At 43.2% G+C, this 12,236-nt stretch overlaps 1 protein-coding gene across 4 annotated transcripts in view; it reads right to left on the reverse strand.

Moving 5' to 3' along the window:
• ATG7 (autophagy related 7) overlaps positions 1-12,236 on the reverse strand; it is a 219,959-nt gene that overhangs the window by 206,732 nt on the left and 991 nt on the right. The window lies entirely within an intron of this gene.

Below are 12,236 nucleotides of genomic sequence, written 5' to 3' on the forward strand. Positions count from 1 at the left end.
GTACGGTGTTCACAGGTCATTGACTTCAGTCTGTTCTTCTCCAAACAAGATGTCACACTGCCACCAGAACTGGTCTGCACAGGTGACTCCCTTGTTTAAATAAACAAATAATCCTTACTGGCCTTAAGACTCAGAGAGTCAGGTGCCATCACTACCTTAGCCTGCTAGCTGCCCAAATGTATGCCTTTGCTGATGACCTGGTATTATATATTCTATAATATTATATATAATTTTCTATTAGATTACAAGACCCGGTCTTATATCATAGTAAAATAAGATCGGGTCTTATATTAATTTTTGCTCCAAAAGATGCATTAGGGCTGACTGTCCGGCTAGGCCTTATTTTCCGGGAAACACAGTAGTAAGTGTTCTAACTGAATGCTTATTCTGTGCCAGGCACTACACTAAATATTTTACATATTATTTATGACAACCCCAAAGTTGTTGTATTATACTTTCTTTATAGAAAACAGAAGCACTGAGAGGTTAAGTACCTTGCCCAAAGTCACACAGTTAGGAAGTGAAAGAGCTGAGTCTCTAACCCAGGTCTGCTGGCTTCAAAGTCCTGACTTCCATCACTACACTATAACGCCTTGAAGCAAGAAGCACAGACACCCTTTCTCAGAACCTTTATACTGCTCATCAGCCCCACATATGCTAAAGAATAACCAGTTGTTTTGAAATAAATTTACATACTAACCTCTTTTACAATCAAGTCAAAAGAAAAAGATGGTGGCCAGAACAATCACCCATAATGGAAGGAAATCAGCACAGCAGCAGAAAGTGGTACAAATGGATTTCATTTGAAATCCCCCACGTGATGGGTCATCAGGCTCCTACACACGCTAGTCATCCACAGCTTACTCTTCAAGTTCAATGGTAACTGTGTTCATCATCATTCTGCTGAGGTCATCAAGATGGAATTTTACCAGTGCCAGAGACAGAAGAGAAAACTCTACTTTGTACAGCACTTCAGTAGCTTGGGAAAAGTGACTCAGGATGACCACTTAGAAGATAAAGGAGAGGCATAGTAAGAAGGTAATTTGCATAAGAGGTGCATCCTTCAAACATTTTCTGACTTATTTGGTCTTTGAGAAATTCCAAACTGAACCCAAGAGCCTATTTCACAAGAGGATATGGTTGGTCTGTAGCTGCTGAACCACTGGTTGACAGGCTAAGAAAATGGGAAGATTTTAAGCAACAGCAGCACGTGATAAGGAATCTACTAGAAACACCTAAATAGGACACTCAAGTATAAATGTATCAAGTAGGAACCTACACATCTAGGTCATATCGCCATCTTCCCTAAACTGGAAGATTCAAGAAGTAATGATCCGAAGGAAATTCTGGAGGGAGTGGGAAGTGAGTCCTTGGTGCAAAGTCATTCGTGTGTAACTAACCTAGATCCGATGTTACCTGCTTCCTGAAAATCAAGGCTTGCCTATATAACCCTAGACAGTGTAGGTGAGACTTCTGGTCTCTGCTTAGCTTAGAAAGCTAGACAATTATTTCTATCAACCTTCAACGCTCCATACAGACACATTCATGGAAAGAAACTGACACAGGCATCATTGTAAGTGTGGCTCAATTTTATTTCAAACTATTTCTATCATATTCAGGATGTGAAACCCACGAGTTACACAAGATGGAATTGTGTCACTTCCAGTGAAAGAGGAAAGGCTTTGGTGAGGATTCAACACTATCATGAACAAGAATCCCAGCCGTATAAGAAAGCTAACTATAACCAAAACATCTGGTCAAGATTAAACCGAAAGAGCAGGTGGCTGGTTAAGCAATAGGAACTCTCTTGGGCTGTGTCTACCACCCAAACTTGGGGCAAAGTTCAAGCTTTTATGAAAATAAAACGAAGTCAATGCTCAGCAACAAGTAGGAGATTTAAAAAAGAACAAAACTCCATTGTGTGAGTACTTAGCAAAGTTTCTTTCCAAGTGGACCTAAACCATGTGTTTGTGCTGTTCTTTAAAGTCAAAACTCCACAGGAAAATGAGTGTCAGTGGTTGCTTCCCAGGAAAGGAGCTATGGGGTCAGGAGACGGGCGTGGAGGGACTTGCTTCACCGTATGACCCTTTTGCCCTTTGAATTTTATATTCAAAATTCAATGAATTTTGTGTATGTGGGATAACAAATAAGTAAAATCATTGAAGAAAGAAGTCCTAACTCAATGGCAGGAATACAGGGGCAAGCAACTCAACTGCTTTAGTGACAGGAAATAACACCGGGGAGACAGGTGATGAATGAACCATGTCGTATTCGTCTTTTTTTAGTACTTAGCACAGTGCCTAGAAAACATTAGGAGCCCAGCAAATGTTGACATGAAATAATGGCTCTCTTACCCCCCAAAGGGCCAATGGATGGATACTATAATGAGACAAATTTCAGCAGAGTTTAAAAATTACGAATAACCTGAATTATCCAAATAGGAAATAAATTGACCAGTGAGATAATGAATTTCCCATTAGTAGAAGTGTTCAAGCATATATTAGATGATCACTTGCCAAATAATATTGTACAAAGGATTACTGAATCAGGCAGTCAGGCGAGACCGGGGCTTGGCCGGCTTTGCCTGAAAAGGGCCAGATAGTAAATATTTTAAGCACTGCAAGCCAAAACAGTTTCTGTCATATTTCTTCTTCCTTTTTACAACTCTTGAAAAATATAAAACACATTCTTTGCTCATGGACTGCACCAAAAAAGGCCCCCGGCAGGATCTGACCTGCAGGGTGTAGTGTGCTCACCCCTGGGTTAGATGATCTTCCATGAGAAGGCAGCAGAAATATGCAAGGACTGCAGAGGGGGAAGCAGATTGCAAGACCAGATTCCAAAGCCACACTTGCTGGTCTATAATATGCACCTTATAACACTGCAAAGACATCTTTATGAACCAGTAAATGTAGTCTACACAGAACACTCTCACACACGTCAGCGTTATTAAGACAAAATGAAGCTCGTCTGGTATTTATTGATGCTCATAACATGCGCATTCCACGCCCTAAGTAGGCATGTTACCACAAGTCTGACGGTTGCCTTCGTTACTTTCTCCTGGACCCCTGTAAGTGCCCCCTAACTTATCTAGTGCCACCCTGGTGGCCCTGCCACACCCCACCTCTGACTCGATGCTGAAAAACATCAAGCAGCGTGGTGTTCTTCTAACACACTTGCTGTCCTGCCTCCACAGCCCTGAACGAACAGCTCCCTCTGTCTAAAAGGCACACCAGCTCCTGTGCTGCCTGGCACTTTTCAAAACCCAGCTCAGAGGTGATCTTCTCTGGAAAGCCTCCCAGAGCGGCCTCTCACTCTCTGCTCCTCTCGTCAGCTGCAGTTACTCACTTCTGTCTTTAAGGTACCTCTACATTTAGTATTGTTGTTCGATTCTTTGCTTTTCTGTCTGCCTCCATCCCACCAACCTGATTGTAAATTCTACCAATGCAGATCCTGGCTCATACTCCTCTAGGTATACCCTGGTCCCTTGCAGAGTGGCTCAAATGTTACTGAGATGGATTCTAGAAACCTTTTAAGATGAACTCTAGAAACCCAGGAGAAACAAGAGAAAGAAGTAACGCAGGATTCTGTGATTGGGAGAAAAACTCTAGGCTTGTTACCATGGAATATGGAGACTGAAGTAGGAAGTCATGAAGAATATATGGAGATACACCATGTGACTTAGGTCTCTAAACCTATCATTATTTTCTAAGGACTAAGATCTTAGAGGGCAGAAAATATGCACATACAAATCAACTTAAATGAAATCTTACTCAACCAAATGCAGAAGTAGTAAAGAAGCAATCTTGCTCCGTGAAAGTGTTTCCATAGTTACATAAATTAAAAGCCCACGTTCACAGCTCAAAGTATCTCTCCACAAAAAATCTAGTAATTACAAGGGAGAGAAAAAGTGACTCTACAGTGACAAAATCTGGCCGACACCATCTTAATGAAGGGACCAAAGTTAACACCAGCCGTAATGGGACAAACAGACGTTGTGTGCTATTATCCAACAGAACGCACTGAAAAGAACATGTGTCTGGTATTTAGCTAGAAATACAGGACCCTGAGCAAATTGGGAGGAAACATCAGATAAACCCTAACTGAAAAACATTCCACAAAATGACTGGCATTGGTTTATATCTTTAAAAGTGTCACGGTCTTAAAATTTAAGGTAAGACTAAGGAACTGTTCCAGAGTGAAAGAGACGAGAAAGACATGACGACGAGGGAGAACGCCTGACCCGAGGCTGGCGCTCTGCTGTAAAGAATGTTATCAGGATGACATCTCAATGGAGGCTCTGGGAGAGCGGTGTATGGAAGGTCTTTGTCTTAATTCTTGTAAGGTTTCTGTAAGTTTAAAATTATTCCAAAGTAAAATATTAATACAATTTTAGCACCTGCACACACCGAGCCTATGCTATGTTCACCAGGCAAAACCAACCAACGTGACAGAAGTTAGAATAGAAATTACAGGGTAGGATATGGCTATCGACTGGGAAGGAGCATGAGGAAGCCTCCTGGGGAACCGGAAACAGTCTACATACCCTGAGCTGGATGATGGTTACAAGGCACGTACATATGTAAAAATTCCACGAGCTATATATGTGTGATGAGTGTACTTTACTATATGTATGTTATACCTGAACAAAAGAGTAGAACAGAAAACCCTATATTCAAGCTATGCTGACCCTACAAAGACCCTTTCTGTAGTCATCCACCAGTTAACAGACGACCTACTTAACCCTAGCTTTGGTGAAAAGACATGCATTGCACTCAGTAAGAAGTTTATATGAAATATCATTTCCATACATTTTTCTAGCATTTTATTAACGATTCTGAAATGGAAGAATTTTGGCTCTGCTGCTTATAACATTAATTGAGGCAGAAGTGCTTCCTGGAGTGCGTCTGCCCAACCGTTCTCCCTCCATGGGGGACCAATAGGATTGGACACGACAAATATTAACCCAGTGTAGGATTTTTAGAAATGAAGAAGTAAAATTGGTAGAAAACAAACAACAATCATAGAATAAAAAACAACAACAAACTGTCTTTAGGGAAACTAGACCCTTGTTAGGAGGGCAGAAAAACAGACCAGCCTGACTACTGAAAAATCTCTCACTGTAATTTTTCCGTGTGTGTTGTTGGGTTTTTGTTTGTTTGCTTTGGGAGGGCAGGGGAGTTTTTAATGGTTCAGAGGAAGGATGCTAAGAGCTAAGGAAGCTGGGAGCCTGGTTTTCAGTCAGATAAACCCAAGTTTGAGTTCCGGCTCCACCTCTTACTGGCTGAGTAGCCTGGGGCAGGTAACTTCATACCTTGTGCCTCACTTTCCTTGTCTGTAAAATCAGGATAATGACACCCAACCCAGGAGGTTGTGGGGAGGGCTGAACGAGAGGATGTGATGTGCCTGCTACAGTGCCTGGAAATAGTCAGCAGTCAAGAAATGGTAGCTGCTATTACTTTTTCTTGTTACCCCCACGCCCAACACACACGGGTGCCTGACTAATGTGATTGTCCTTCGCCATGCTATGAAAACTGCCTCTGCTACAAACACATGTCATTTAAGTCTCATCTCCCTTCCTGTAGTCACAGCAGAGGTTTAATTAAAATGAAACGGATGGTCTCCTGCTATATGTCATCAAGGGGGAAGTCCAGAGGAACAATTTCTAAGGGGTTAGGAGCACTCTGTGTTCAATTTCTCTGAGGCCACATGGGGCCATTCACTTAGCAGAAGTGCCAGAATAACCGCAATTTGGCCCTGAAGTACCTTCTCTGGGCCAAAATGGAGCACACAGAGCAAGCTTCTGTTCTCATTTTTCCAGCTGCGGGGCTGTGAGCTCTGGCAGTCATTAAAATAAGCACCAAACCACAGAATATGTTTTTAGCTGCTGATGGGCGAAGAGGTAGAGATGGCCGTGAGTTGGGAGAGGGCCCCTTTGGCATATGGAGCCAATGCACATTCTGTCAGCTAATGATGCTGCTACAACTTCATGAGTTTTGGAAACAATTTGCAAGGCTGCTAAAGAGGGAGATTTAACAAATCTTCCCTTCCAAAAGGGGGCGGGGAAGGGAGGGGAGACAGAGTTCCAAACTTAGGACAGATTAGGCTTCACTAGAAGATGAAAACTCAGGACCCCTGCAGGGCACCCGCTGGACCCTACAGGGTAGAAGCCTCAGTTCCTTTTAAAAATTGCATTAGAATCAAGATGTCCCTGAGCCAAACTGATGTCTCCACAAGATACCAAATCACCCCAAATGGCTTTTTTGTGACTGTGCTATTAGGGGGTAACAGCTGGTCACAGAAGCCGGCAGAATAACTGCTATTACAGATGGATGAGTTGTCCCCTCACCTCCCCTCAGCTACTTCTACCGCCACAGAATCCACATTATTTGCTTCTTGAGGAGGTCAATCAAAAAACCAGCAGTCACCTCCATCGTCTTCAAACTGTAACCTGCATTCTCCCAGGAGTTGTTTTTCTTTTGTTTAATTTTGTTTTCCTTCTGTTGTAATAACCTTCACCTTCATATACACTCTGCTCTACCCAGGCTGTTTGGAGAATTGACACACTGGATAGAAACCAGTCATGTTGGGTGTGGCAAGTCTACAAGGGAGAGTGGAAGCTGAGAAAATCTAGAGGAGAACAGACAACACAAGGCGAACAGTATGACTACTATTGAGTCTTTTTTGTTACCTCCACCAATCAGTAGTGTCGCATTGGCTTTTTTGTGACTGTACTCCATTCTGTACATGAGGGACAGCCACAGAATTGCTCGGGAGCTCTTATGTCAACCAACAACTAACACCTGTGATGGTTTCCTAAAAGCCGGTTAAATTATGAAGGCCTGCTTCCAAATAAGTGAGTCTCTCTGGTTTTCATTTCTGGTGACCTTCAAGGAGTACTGAAAAATGGGAGAGATGCTGAAAAATTAGGACTAGCCAACACTTGATTTCAGATTTTCAAAATATTTGTTTTCCAAAGGTGAGAATGAGAACGGTCCCCGTAGCCCACTTACCAGAGATTTTGCTCCCAGGAAAAGCGTCATGTGGGCCCTTCCAATCCACACGGTACCCTTGTACAGTTAGAAAATTGTACCCCTTCGAGACATTTTACTTCCTTTTCTTAGAAAATTGTAGCAATATATTAATTAGATTATCTCAAGACATTTTACCCTTGTCTGCCAAAAAATTGTCATTACAAAGATCCAGCCATCATGCCTATGATCTAAACAGAACCCCCTCAGATGTGGCCTCTTATGCAGCATAAAACCTGGGGAACCATATGCATCAGTCCTGGGGAATCACAAAGGCCTCTATGGTTTAAGAACAAGTCATGACAGACTGACTGCATTTTTGCCTTGAGCACAGAAGAACCTCAGACATAGGACGGAGGCTATTTGGACCTGAGCAAGGTATCTGACAAGGCTGCTCCAGATATCCTAGCAGGTAAGATGAAGACATAGGAATTAAGTACTAACATAATTACAGGCATTAAGAACTGGTAAAATAATCTTCTTCAAAGGATGTTGGTTAAGGAGTGAACTGCTATTAATAAGCAAGGAGCTAGTAGTGGTTAAGTCTTTGGTCCCATCCAATTTATTTTTACCGTAGTCCCCCCCTTATCCGGCTTCTCTTTTTGTAGTTTCAGTGACCCACACTCAAGCACAGTCTGAAAACATTAATTGAAAAATTCCAGAACAATTCCTAAGATTTAAATTGTACATTGTTCTGAGCAACGTGATGAAACCTTGCACTGTCCACCTCTGTCCTGCCCTGGTCACGAACCAACGCTGAGTCCAGCATATCCACACTGTACATGCTCCCCACCTGTTATTCCAAAAAAAAACAAAAACAAAAAAACAAATCCTTCAATTATCAAGGATCCTCAACCATTGACATCATCTGCTTCTGACATCCAACGGTCAACATGCTCATGGCTCAGTGGTCCCGGATTGGCCAAAGCACATGACCTCCTTCCGATGTGCAGGCAGAAGGTCAGGAGCCTACAAGTAGCCTGCGTCCCATCATTCACCGCACCAGGGAGGCGTTTTACCATCTCACATCATCACAAGAAGAAGGGTGAGTACAGCACAGTAAGATATTTTGACAGAGAGAGACCACATTCGCATAAGTTGTACAGTATATTGTCATAATTGTTCTATTTTATTATTAGTTATTGTTGTTAATCTCTTGCTGTGCCTCATTTATAAATTACATTTGATCATAGGTATGTACATATGTATAGGAAAAAACAATATGTATACAGGGTAGGGTACTATCCACAGTTTCAGGCATCTACTGGGGGTCTCGGAACATATCCCCCATGGATAGGGAGGATTTTATTTATCTATATTAATGAATATCATCAATATTTACTATGTATTTCGTGTGTGCTGAACCTGTGTCAGGGGCTTACAGCAGGAAAACAGACCAAACAAATCTATCCAACAAGGTATTCTTATTATATTTTATCAGTGTCTTGGATAACAATATGTTTGCTTATCAACGCTACACATGACATGAAGCAGGAAGGAATAGGCAATATGATGTATAAAAAAGAATCAAAATAAAAAAGATTCTGATCACCTGGAATGACAGGCCTATTTTAATAAGATTAAAACTTTCATAGGTAAATATAGGGTCATAAATCTCAGTCCAAAAAATAATACAACTGGACAATAAAGCAGTCTGACACACTGGAGACAGTACAATAGATAAAGGGTCATAGCTTCATGAGTCAGAGAGACCCAAGTTCAAATCCCACCTCTAGTACTTCTAGCCACACAACCTTGGACAAGTCATTTAACTTCTCTGAGCCTGTTTCCCCACCTGTAAGGTGGGAAACCATGTACCATACAGAATTATTGTGAGAATTCAATTAGAAAATGCATGCATCTGACACATGAGGTACTCAAAAGTAGAACTATCAACAAAACATGTGCCAAAGACACTGGGGTTTCCATTTAGCTATTCCTTCAGTAAATATTCATATTATGTACTAGTCCCCATGCTGTATTTCAGGATTCAATGGCACAAAAGCTTTGGTCCCTGCCAGTTGGGAGGCTGTGCAGGAATATAGACAGGAAGTGAGAAGAGCCTGAACTAAGGCAGTGGGAGAGAAAATGGAGAAGACGTGTCAGGAGACATGAAGGAAGCAGAATCTGTGGAGCTCTGATGACTCCTGGGCTGGCGGGGGGGGGGGGGGGGGGGCGGGTATGAGAGGGAAAAGTCCAAGAGGACTCCCAGGGTTCCGTTTTGAAGGACCAAACGGAAGAAAGGGAATGAGTGAGCGTAAAGAATGGAGAAAGAACCAGAGGTTTGGAGGGAAGATGCTGAGCTTAGTTTTGAACTTGCTGAGGTTGAGGGCTGGTACTCAGGAGAAATCCAGGCTCAAGATACAAATCAGCGGTCACTGGCAGGCACATAAATGGGAGTTGAAGCTGTGGGTGAGAAGAGCAGAGTAGAAAGCAGAGCATTGGAGAAAACTAGCATTTAAGAGACAAGAGGAGGAAAAGAGCCCACAATGGAAACTGAGGGGGAAATGGCCAGAGGGCTAGTACAAAGCAGGAATGGTTTTCATTCCTGAAGGAGTATCAGCAATATCAGATATGCGGAGAATTCAAAAGATGAGGACGGAGCCGTGTTCAGGAGTTCTGGCAACATCAAGGTCTGATACCGGGAAGAGTCAAAGGCAAGGTTAGGAAGCTAGGAGAGGCATGAAAATGTGAAAGACAAGAAGATGGGCGAGGGAGCTGCCCACATACACAGGAGAAGCACCGAGCAGCGCTGAGAGCCCCTAGTGCAACCGTCTCGAAAGCATGTTTGTAACAAGCGAAGTGGGGCCTTAGGTTACCTCAAGAAAAGCACCGTCCTGCTCTGCACAGTCAGACTCCTGGAGGAAAGAGGATTTCTTTCCTACACCACACACTCAAACAGAGACTGTCAAACAGGAACAAGGTCAAAGAAAGAAGATAAATCACCCAAAGGTGATTATTCCGGGGCTGGACTGACACCGAGTGAATAGGGTGGTACCCAGTCGGCCAAGACCATGGAGATGCGTACATACTGTCTACCTGCTAACAAGGCAGCACCTATTTATTCTCCCTTGAATACACAATCTGGCCTCACTGACACTGGAGAAAGGTGGGAGGACTGGGAGACAGAGGAAAGAAGGAAGGCATTCATGAACTTCATGTCATGTAAATGAAATAGGAGGACAGAGCCCATTTGGACTTCCAAATAAAATCTCAGAGAAGGTCAGGGATAACCAGTCAGGGACCACTCATCAAAGACCTTTCTTATTATTTCCACACAGAGGAGTCACTTCTTCACCCCACTCCTCATATGCTGATTCCCGTCTCCCTCCTCTCCCTGTGTAAGGTCATTCAGTTACCAGTCAGCAAATCCCACTTCCTTTATATCACAAACAAAGCCACCCCGTTCTCTCCCCACAGCCACTGCCTTGGTGCAGGCCTCCTTCCTCTGTCACCTAGATCATGGCCACAGTGCCCTGACCGGTGTCCTGCTGGTCCTGCCCTGGCTAGTACAACCACCACAATGCTACCTCGGTTATTTAAAACAGGCGAGGACATGTCACACCCTGCTTAAAATCCTTTGTTGCCCCACTCTCCGCCACCATATTTTCAAAATAAAGTCCAAACTTCTTAGCATGGCAATATTATCTGCTACAGTTTATTGTTTACCATGTACGAGTGCCAAGTGAGTAACATATATCATCTCTTTCAATTCTCACAGCAACCCTGGGAGGTAGACTTATATCTCCCCTTTTTATAGACAAAGAAACTGAAGCTTGGAAAGAGAGCGACTTACCCAAGTTTACAAAACTACGTCAGCAGCAAGGCCACTATCGGTCCCCAGGTATTTTAGATTCCAAAGCCTGTGTTCGTGACCTGCTATTGCCCACAACTGTGAGCCCTCACGATCGGCTTCCTGCCTACCTTCCCAGTCACCGCTTACCTTCCAGCTCTACACTCTAACTTGGGTGAAGTGCTTGTAGCTCATGCGTGGTTGTCCACAGCCCTTTGCTCATGCCATTCCCAATGTCTGCAACAGCACCCCACCTCCCAGCCCTTCCCCTGGCTAATCCTGCTCATCCTTTAGGACTTGGATAAAGAACACCTCCTCACAACAGCCTTCTCTGATTCCTCAGCCTGACTTATGAGCCCCCTAAGTCCTCCTCTAGCAAACCTCTACAATAGCTTCACACCATAGTATTGTTGTCTAGCTCTGTGACTTAAAAAAGAAAATATTTCCTTGAGGACAGATATGTGTATCTTACTCATTTTGCTATTTCCAGCTTGCAGAGCAGTGCCAGGCACACAGAAGCTCAATAAATATTTATGCTTATTCTCTATTATGAGAGGCTGTCTGGGAACAGAAAAAGGACCCTGTGGTTCAATGAGAGCCCTGTAGTCAACTTCTTAAAGGGTTTAAAAATCATGTCACGAGAGGGGCTGGGAGGAGTTGGCCAAGAAAAATGAAGGGGGTAGAGGAGATGTTCAAGGCAGCAGGAGCAAAGGGCTACAGGTGGGACACAGCCCGTAGCTGTTTAACAAGACGAGCACAGAGTCGGGGGATGTAGAAACAAGTACGCAAGATGAGCCTTCACAAATGTGGCTTCTTCTTTAACCAGGTTTCAGGTGTTAGCTAAAATGGCACCTTCTTAGCGGAGTCACCCCTTAGCACCTACCTCTGAAAAGAGCTTCCTCTGCTTCCCCCCATTACTCCCCATCCCATTACTGTTTCTTTTTTTGTAGCATCTGTCAGGATCTGAAACACCTACCACCCATTCAAAGTATTGTATTATTGACAAGCACAATGGTTGTCACCACGATAAAAAAAATAGGCTCCATGAAACAAGGGTTCTTTTTTGTTTTATTTTACCACTACATCACCAGTGCTTACTTACAACAATGCCTGGCACACACAATTCCCTATTGTTGTGTTTTCTAAGGATAAATAAATGCAATGTGCTTAGTCTGAAGAAAAGGTGGAAAGTGGAAGACAAAACTTGCAGCTCTCAAAGATGCGTGGGCACTAAAGTAGAAGAGAGATTCTCAAGAGCCTGAAGAACGGAAAATGAGCTGAAACTACTGGGACTGCTTTCAGCTCAACACATGACTTTTTAAGAGTCAGAGCTCGGGCAAGACCAAACGGGAGTAACCAGAAGTAGTGAACATTCTGTCACGTAAGAAACTTAACCAGTGGGCAGGAGTGTC

Source organism: Rhinolophus sinicus, chromosome 5 (assembly GCF_057876585.1).
Source record: "Rhinolophus sinicus isolate RSI-liver-muscle chromosome 5, RSI-T2T, whole genome shotgun sequence".
In the NCBI taxonomy this organism is placed as follows: Eukaryota; Metazoa; Chordata; class Mammalia; order Chiroptera; family Rhinolophidae; genus Rhinolophus; species Rhinolophus sinicus.